The 8,179-nt window shown below is 45.3% G+C and overlaps 1 long non-coding RNA gene across 1 annotated transcript; it reads right to left on the bottom strand.

The window, feature by feature from the left end:
* Positions 1-188: 188 nt before the first annotated feature.
* Positions 189-6,683, bottom strand: LOC116586595. Its single transcript, XR_004284079.1, has 3 exons — positions 4,028-6,683; positions 1,150-1,288; positions 189-716 (listed from the first exon to the last, which is right to left on the bottom strand). It is a non-coding gene; the product is annotated as an uncharacterized LOC116586595 (long non-coding RNA).
* Between the last annotated feature and the right edge of the window lie 1,496 nt (positions 6,684-8,179).

Raw genomic sequence — 8,179 nt, 5'->3', positions numbered from 1 at the left:
CCACTTCCTGGAAACTCCCCTTGGCGGCGGCGGCGGGAGAAGTCGCGGAGCCGCCCCCGCCCCCGCCCGCGGGACCGGCCTCCCCGCCCGGCCCCGCCACGAGCGCAGCCAGAGCCCGGCTTGGACCGCCGGGGGTCTCCGCTGCGAGGCGGGAGGTGCAAGCTGCGGGGCCTGCTGGGACTTGTAGTCCGCGAGTTGGGGGGCCGGGAGGGCAGTGCCTGGGGGGCCAAGGGCCAGTGCGCGCCTCTCTGGGAAGCTGGGGCCAAGCCCGGATGGTCGTGACAGGGCTCCGCGCGCTAGGAAGCCGCTTCCATGGCGAAGAGAATGGGGCACTACGAGCGCCTAGGGGTTCCCCGCCAAGGCGCCTCCACCCCGTCCGAGCCTGCAAATGCGCTGGGACCACTGGACAGAGTGTCGACGGGCTACTTGCTGCCCATCGGGGACAGGAGAGGCCGCCTGAGCCTCGTGTGCCCTTGCCCTGGCCCCCACCTGATGCTCCCATCGGAGCCAGGGCGGGACCCGGGGCGGGACCCGCGAGTCCGGCCCGGCGGCCTTCCCGGGAAGAGACCAGCCTTCAGCTCCTGCGAATTGACTTCTTGCGCAAGGAATGCGCAGGATGCTTATTTCACCTCCACGGCCAAGGCACCAGATTGCAAGTTGTCATCACCCTGCTTGCTCCAGGGATTTGGGGGAGACGTCCTAATGGAATCTGGGCCCTGTGCAAAGAGAATAACAGATCCCAATGCATGCGCATTCTCTCTGCTAACCTCGCTCCTCAAAATGTGCACAAATCTCAGAAAAAGACCACTTCGCCAAAGCCAATGGCTTCAGCAAGCAAAATCCACCTCCAACTCTAAAACTGCCCTTTTTTTCTTACCCTTCCCTCTGCCTTTCTTTCTCTTTGAAAATATGGCAGGGTTTGCCTCCTGCTCCTCCACTGGCCTCATCTCCGTCTGTCCACCTTCCATACCTTCTCCTCATCACTCCTAATATCTTTCTGAGAAAAAACCAGGCCTCTCCCTCCTGCTCAGAAACTTGTGCTGGCTCAAGGTACCCAAAGACCATATCTGGACTTGGCACATCTGGATTTAAAAGGAGCCCCTTTCCTGCCCTTCCACTGGCTTGTTGGTAGGTAGGTGACCTTCCTACCCTGAAATGGTTTTCTCTTCTCTTCTAGACAAACGGTAGCTTGTCACTGAAGTGAACTGGCTCCACTGGTCCTTTTGGACTCAATGTATTCACTTTGTTCCTCTCTATCATGGTGTTTCATATGCTATATAGTAGTTATCTGCAAGAAATAGGCAAAGCAGTGGTAAAGTGAGTTGGACCAATGGCAAACCTCCTGTGTTGGAATTCTGCCCCCAATCCCTTGATAACTTTTTAACTTTACACAATTAACTGTTCGTCTTTTTCCTCATGCTAAAAATAAGAAGTAGAGTACCTCTCTTAAAGGATTAAATGAGACAAAATAAGGAAAGGGCTTTAAACTATACTTGAAATAAAATGCTTAATAAAATCTCTCTCTCTAGACTATAAAGGCTTTGGGGCGCCTGACTGGATCAGTCGGTGGAGACTGAAGTTCCTGATCTCTGGGTTGTGAGTTTGAGTTCCACATTACAGGTAGAGATTAGTTAGAAATAAAACCTTAGGGGTCCCTCGGTGGTGGCTCAGTTGGTTAAACATCTGCCTTCAGCTCAGGTCATGATCCCAGGGTCCTGGGATTGAGCCCCACCTCGGGCTCCCTGCTCAGCTTCTCCCTCTGCCTGCCACTCCCCCTACTTACGTGCATGCGCTCTCTCTCTCTCTGTCAAATAAATAAATAAAATCTTTTAAAAAATCAAATAAAATATTAGAAAAATAGAAAGACTATAAAGGCCTTAATGTCAGAGTACAGACGGACAGACACACAGAGAGAGAAAGAGACGGAGATCAATGTTGAATTGACCATGCTAGACCATATTTGCTCTTTCCTTTTTTCCTCCATAACTGGCAGGATATCTGTCACAAATGCCATTTTCTGCCTTACAACTCTCTGAAATCGGCCCTAAATTTTTTTTCTTAAAAGATCATTTATTTATTTATTTGAGAGAGATTGAGTGTGAGAGAGAGAAGGAGCAGTGGGGAGAGGCAGAGAGAGAAAGAAGCAGACTTCAGCTGAGCCTGGTGCAGGGCTTGATCCCAGGACGGGGAGATCATGAGCTGAGCCTAAGGCAGACACTGAACCTACTGAGCCACCCAGGAGCTCCCTAAATTATCTTTAAAATGATCTTTTTTCCCTAGTTGGTCATGTTTCATAATGTCTGCTTCTAGTAGTCCCAGCTGATGGCTGTGAGAGGTAAAACCCAAATTACAGCTGACTTCCTTCTCTTGGGATATGTTACTTTACTACGCGAATTTATACCTACTCCCAAACCCTAAATTTCTTTTTCTTGCTTTCTTCTTCTTCTTCCCCTTCCCCTTCTTCATCTTCTTCCTCTTCTCTCTTCCTCTCCTCCTCGTCCTCCCTCTCCACCCTCTACACTTCCTTCCCCTTCCCTCCAATGCTAATACTGGTCAAAACTACTGAAGGAGTAAGAGTTACCTGTTGGGGTGGGGGGGGCAGGCGGCAGGCAGCACCTGAGTGGTTCAGTTGTTAAGCGTCTGTCTTTGGCTCAGATCTGACTGAGCCCTGGCTCTGGCTCAGGTCGTGATCCCAGAGTCCTGGGATCCCTACTCTGCTGGAAGTCTGCTTTCCCTCTCCCACTCCCCCTGCTTGTGTTGCCTCCCTCTCTCGCTGTGTGTCTTTCTGTCAGATAAACAAAATCTTAAAAAAAAAAAAAAGAGGTTCCTGTGGGGACACAAAGGTGAATGCAACAATCCTTTCTCACACAAAAAGCAAAGTGTTATTTCTTATGGCAACATTTTCATGTGTTCCCGATACATGCAGGAGAAGTTCATAGATACTAAACACACACACACACACACACACACAGTGACCCCACAGTTAAATAAATAACTGCATGTATGAATGCTGAGTTCCACACAGGAAAAAAAAAAGTAATTTCTGTAGAAGTTCTCAGGTCTTTTGAGAAGCTAATATGCATTGTCACTATATGAGAGGTAAAGGGAATGAATATGCAGTTCTCCTCAAATTTAGTTGACCACCCCTCTGCTCCCACCCCCCATACGCATCCAGCACCACACTGAACTTGAACATGTCAGACTTCACTGTTGCTTATCTTTTACATTTGTTTCGTAGTTTCCTGTGTCATACAAAAAGTTTAAAAAGTTGGCATGTAAAGTTTACCTGTTGTTTCCTTTATGATTTTCACCATAAAACCTCTTTTTAAAAAATACTTCCCTCTCTGAAATTCATAAAGATACTCCCTTTGTATTTTCTTATAAAGTGTTTTTACGGCACCTGGGTGGCTTAGTCGGTTGGACATCTGCCTTCAGCTTAGGTCATGGTCCTGGAGTCCTGGGATCGAGTTCCATATCAGGATCCCTGCTCAGCAAGGAGTCGGCTTCTCCCTCTGCCCTTCACCCTGCTTGTGCTCTCTCTCAAATAAATAAACAAAATCTTTTAAAAAAAAGTATTTTTAAAATTTTTGTCACATTTAGATGCATCAGTGATTTGTTTATTCACGTGCCAAGCCAATTGCTTTGTTTTTCCCCACTGATGTACAGTGCAAATAGCATCATAGCCTAGATTTCTATATGTGTATGGGTAGGTCTGTGGGTCAGTTAGAATTTGGTTCCATTCTTCCTCAAGATAGAAGCTTCTTTAAAATTATTTATTTATTTATTTATTTGTGAGGGAGAGAGAGAGAGAGAGTGCACAAGCAGGGGAAGCAGCAGGCAGAGGGAGAAGTGGACTCCCAGCTAAGGAGGGAGCCCAATATGAGACTCAATTCTAGGACCCTGGGACCCATGACTTGAGCCGGAGGCAGAGGCTTCACCAACGGAGCCATCCAGGCATCCCAAAATAGAAGTTTCTTCTTCACGCTAATCCACAAAGGCAGTCTAGGTGATGTGACATTCTACGTACCTTCTGTGTCCCTTTGCTTTGCAAGGTCTTTACCTCATGGTCCCATATAGTGATATCTGCATTCCAGACAGCAGGAAGGAATGAAAGTGATAAAGAGAAAATGAGCAGGTACTCTCCAATGAGCCGAAAGCTGCAGCATGGTATGTATGCCTATATCCTATAAGCCAGAACCCCAGTTGGGAAACAGGGTCTGTATACTGGTCATCAAGTATATGCTAAAAAGTCTATAAAATGTGAAGAGAGTAGACACTGGGAAATAGCATCCCTCTGCCAAGTTTGTTTTTTTTTCTTTCAGTGAGGAGCCAGAGAACATTTTGTTTCTAATATTTAAAATTTTTGTATTCATAGATGTATCAGAAAATTAGAATATTAAAAAGTGACAAGCAAGAAAATAATCAGCTGTATACGACCTTTCAGAATCGACCATAGAAATAACCATAACATCACATCATCCCAGAAAACTTTCTGTGCATAAAGATAGGAGGGAAGGTCACAGAGCTTCTTCATAAGAACTGGACCATACTACAGATGCTATTTGAATTCAAAGTATTACATTTAATTCTACTTGAAACTGAAGGAAGAGTGAACCTTCAAGTAATGTTTCTTGACCACAAGAGACATTACTCGTTGAAGGGTACCTCTGAGGGTAAACAAAAATGGTGAAAAACATTAAGATATTCAGTCATTTTTTAAAAAAATAACAATTTCACATGTCGGCATGCAAAGGCATCTTAGAATCATCTCTTATGATTCTTTCCATTTTTCCATCTCCCTTACTTATATTGTAGTCATTACATCCTCCAGGTTTATGAGAAATGTATCTGTTCTGTAAAAACATAATTGCAAAAAAAAATAAAAATAAAAAAACCAAAACATAATTGCATAGTTACTTGGTATAGAATCTAGATTTAAATTAATTCCAAGCTTTTTATCAAGGCTTCTCCATTTGCAAGCTCTTTATTTCAATTTATCTCTTCGTGGACTGAGTTTCATCGTTACCTTATTTCATCAAGAAGGATTTTGGATGTTTAAGAATGTGTGCCTGTTGCCTTTACATTGGAACCAGATTTTGGCTGATGGTAATGTTCTCAGGTCTCCCCTTCTTTCGCATAGAATATGGTAGGTGTTGCACTTTTTTCTCTGGAAGAAATCTGAGACAAGTCTGATTTTTCCTCCTTGTAGATGACCTCTTTTTCCTGCTTATATGCCTAAAGGAGTCACTTTCCATCACTTTTTTTTAGTTAAACAGTTTAACTAAGACATGTCTTAGTATTAAACATTCTGAATCAAGCTTTTCTGGAAATAATGGGTCTTTCAATCTGCAATTTACATTTTTTCTGCATTAGACACTCTCCTTTGGCTCTGTTTTTGTTGTTGTTGTTGTTGTTGTTGTTGTTTTATTTTCCTCCTTCAAGGATACCAACAAATCCTTATACTGGATCATCTTTGTATGTACTCCATTTCTATTAATTCCAGTTTCTTAAATCTCTTTACCTCTGTTTAGCTGCCTCAATTCAGTAATGTAAGTTTCGGTGTGGTTAGTTGCCTCTCTTGTTCGTTCTAAGTTATCTGTTCTAACATGATGCTGTTTTTGTCCTCAATTTGTTTCCTTGCTATCAATTCTCATTTTATCACCCTATCTTTGAGCCTTCAGTTATTAAATTCATGTTCTTATTGTTTTCTCTGTGAAGCAATTGAAAGCAATTTCCTTTGGTCGGGGCAGGGTGGGGTGATGGGGGTGTTGAGGAACCTTTGCCTTTTGCTTACTGTTTTCCCTCTACTTATTAATTATGAGCTGCCATGTGTTTGCCTCCATTTCTTTTCATCTGATTTGGTGGCTCCATCCAGACTTACCTTCTGCTGCTGTAACATGATGGCAGGAGAGAAGAACTCATTGACTATGTCCTCACTCTTTGAGATCAGTCTGTTTTTCCCTCTGAGCTAAGTGAGAGGCAGAGTGTTTGGATTTTGTACACTTTTTCGTAGTCAGAAGTGGAGGAGGGGAAAGAGGAAAGCTCAGTTGAAGCAGAGGGCAGCCCTTGTGGGAATGCGTGCGTGTGCGACTGTCCTGAGGTTCTGGTTAACGTCCTGCACAAGGCTCAGGTCATTTGATTGGGGACCGAGAGGGGGATCTTACATACTTTTTGTAAGGAAAGGGGAAACTCAGGTTTGTGTCAATTTCTCAAATTGGAGTGTTGTTCTAAGGGGTTTTCTTTCCATCAACTGAGTCAGCTCCATGGGTCATGCTCTCTGCTTCCCCTATTTCTCCCCAGCACACTTTTTAATATGGTTCATTCAGAAGAGGAAGAATATGAGGGCATGACTCACATCTGTTTCCTTCCAGATTCAGGAGCACTAGGGAGAATGTTCAGGATTATGTTCATTTCTAGGGGTTCAGGACAGGGGAGAGAGCAGAAATGTTCTATGCCACTCCATGTCATCTTTTGTATCTTTCTCTGGATGTCAAATTTGAAGTTTATTGTATTGGTTACTGATAGTAAATTTCCCCTGTGGTTTTGTCTACTGTCTTTTGTTAGGGATTGAGAAAGAGAAATTCTATGAGGAAGCTTTAATCCACTATCTATTTCTAGAAGTGTCCATATACATTTTTTAAACTGTGTTTGCTGGAGTGCCTGGATGGCTCAGTCAGTTAAGCACCTGACTCTTGATTTCCTCAGGTCATGATCTCAGAGTTGTGACATTGAGCCCTGCGTCCGGGCTCCATGTTCAGTGGGGAGTTTGCTTGGGATTCTCTCTCTCTCATCCTCTGCCCCTCCTTGTTTGTGCTCTCGCTCTCTCTCGCTCTCTCTCTCTCTCTCTCAAATAAATCTTTAAAATGAAACCATATAACGGTGTTAGCTATCACTTGCTTTGTAGATCTGACTTGAGTCAGTGACTATGAAACAATGCAAAGCCGACTGGGTCCTAGGCGCTGAGTTCCCAACTCCTGAGATGCCCCTGATAGGCAAACTCACCCATTTCGTAGGATATGACTCTTAGAGCTAGATTTAGGAATTGAAGTCAGGTACCAGTACTGCCAGGTTGGAGCCTAGACCAGGAGTCCTGGCCTGATGGAAAAGCCATCCTGGAGAGAAGGGACAATGTTGACTCCTCCTTCCAGAAAGACTATCCAAAGTGGGATGTAGGAGCCGTGTGGCCCAAGGGCAAGCACCCAGCAGAAAGCAGGCCTTCCCTAGTCTCCTGGGTTTCCACAGTGGGACCTGCATGCTGCAGATGGGACAAGAAGCATTTCAGAACTTAGGCCCCCCTGCCTTCTGCCAGAACATCTGTCATAGACATCCTGTACACAAAGTACTCCAAATGCCTTGAAAAGCCTTGGAGATGAGCATCTTTGCCTCCCCTAGGGATCCCTGAGAGCATGGGTCCCTGGGTGTCCTGGGAGAGCCCTGAGACTGTGGTTTGCAGGGACACATCCAGGTTTTAGGGGGTCTGAAGCTTCTAGAATTTGGAAGGCTTTCTGTGAGAAAGAGAATACACAATTTTAAATACAAGATTAGGTATGGAAGTAATTATTTATTTAGAATGAGAAAGGAACGGAACTTGGAAAAGACCCACGTGAGTGAGAGGCCTGGAAAGTTAAGTTTTGTGTGTTTCAGGAGGTCCAGGATGCCCTCAATAAATGGCCCACAGGGACACCCACAGTTCCTCAGTCCCAGTCCCTAGGGATTCCTAAAGCAGTCCCTGTGGTCCAGAGCTGCCCGGTGGGGAAGACAGCCCACTCCAAACCTGGCTTGGAGGGCCCGAGGACAGGGCTCGATACCAACTTTACAAAGGGCTTCATAGACTTGTCAGAAGATCCTGCTCACGGCTCTGCCCCTACCCTCATCTCCTAACAGCCCATGGACTCCAGCCTCCCTGAGATGGAAGCATTTCTGCTCCTCCAAGGAGCTCCGGAACATTTCTGCTCCTTCTTGCAAACTACGGCCTGTGGACATGAAGGATGTAAAACATTCACATGCAGGAGAGACCAGCTGATGTGCAGCTAGCTGGCCTGCCCTTTTCAGCATGGTCTCCCTCCCTGAAGGCTGAACAGGTGAGAGGCAAGCAGGTGAGAAGCAGCCCCACCTCCGGACCCATCTGAGAAGCTAGGTTTGTTTGGGGAAATGTGACCTTCAAAGAGCATGAGGGATG

The sequence above is a fragment of the Mustela erminea genome, chromosome 3 (assembly GCF_009829155.1).
Source record: "Mustela erminea isolate mMusErm1 chromosome 3, mMusErm1.Pri, whole genome shotgun sequence".
Lineage (NCBI taxonomy): Eukaryota > Metazoa > Chordata > Mammalia > Carnivora > Mustelidae > Mustela > Mustela erminea.
This window is presented reverse-complemented; position numbering and strand designations above follow the sequence as displayed.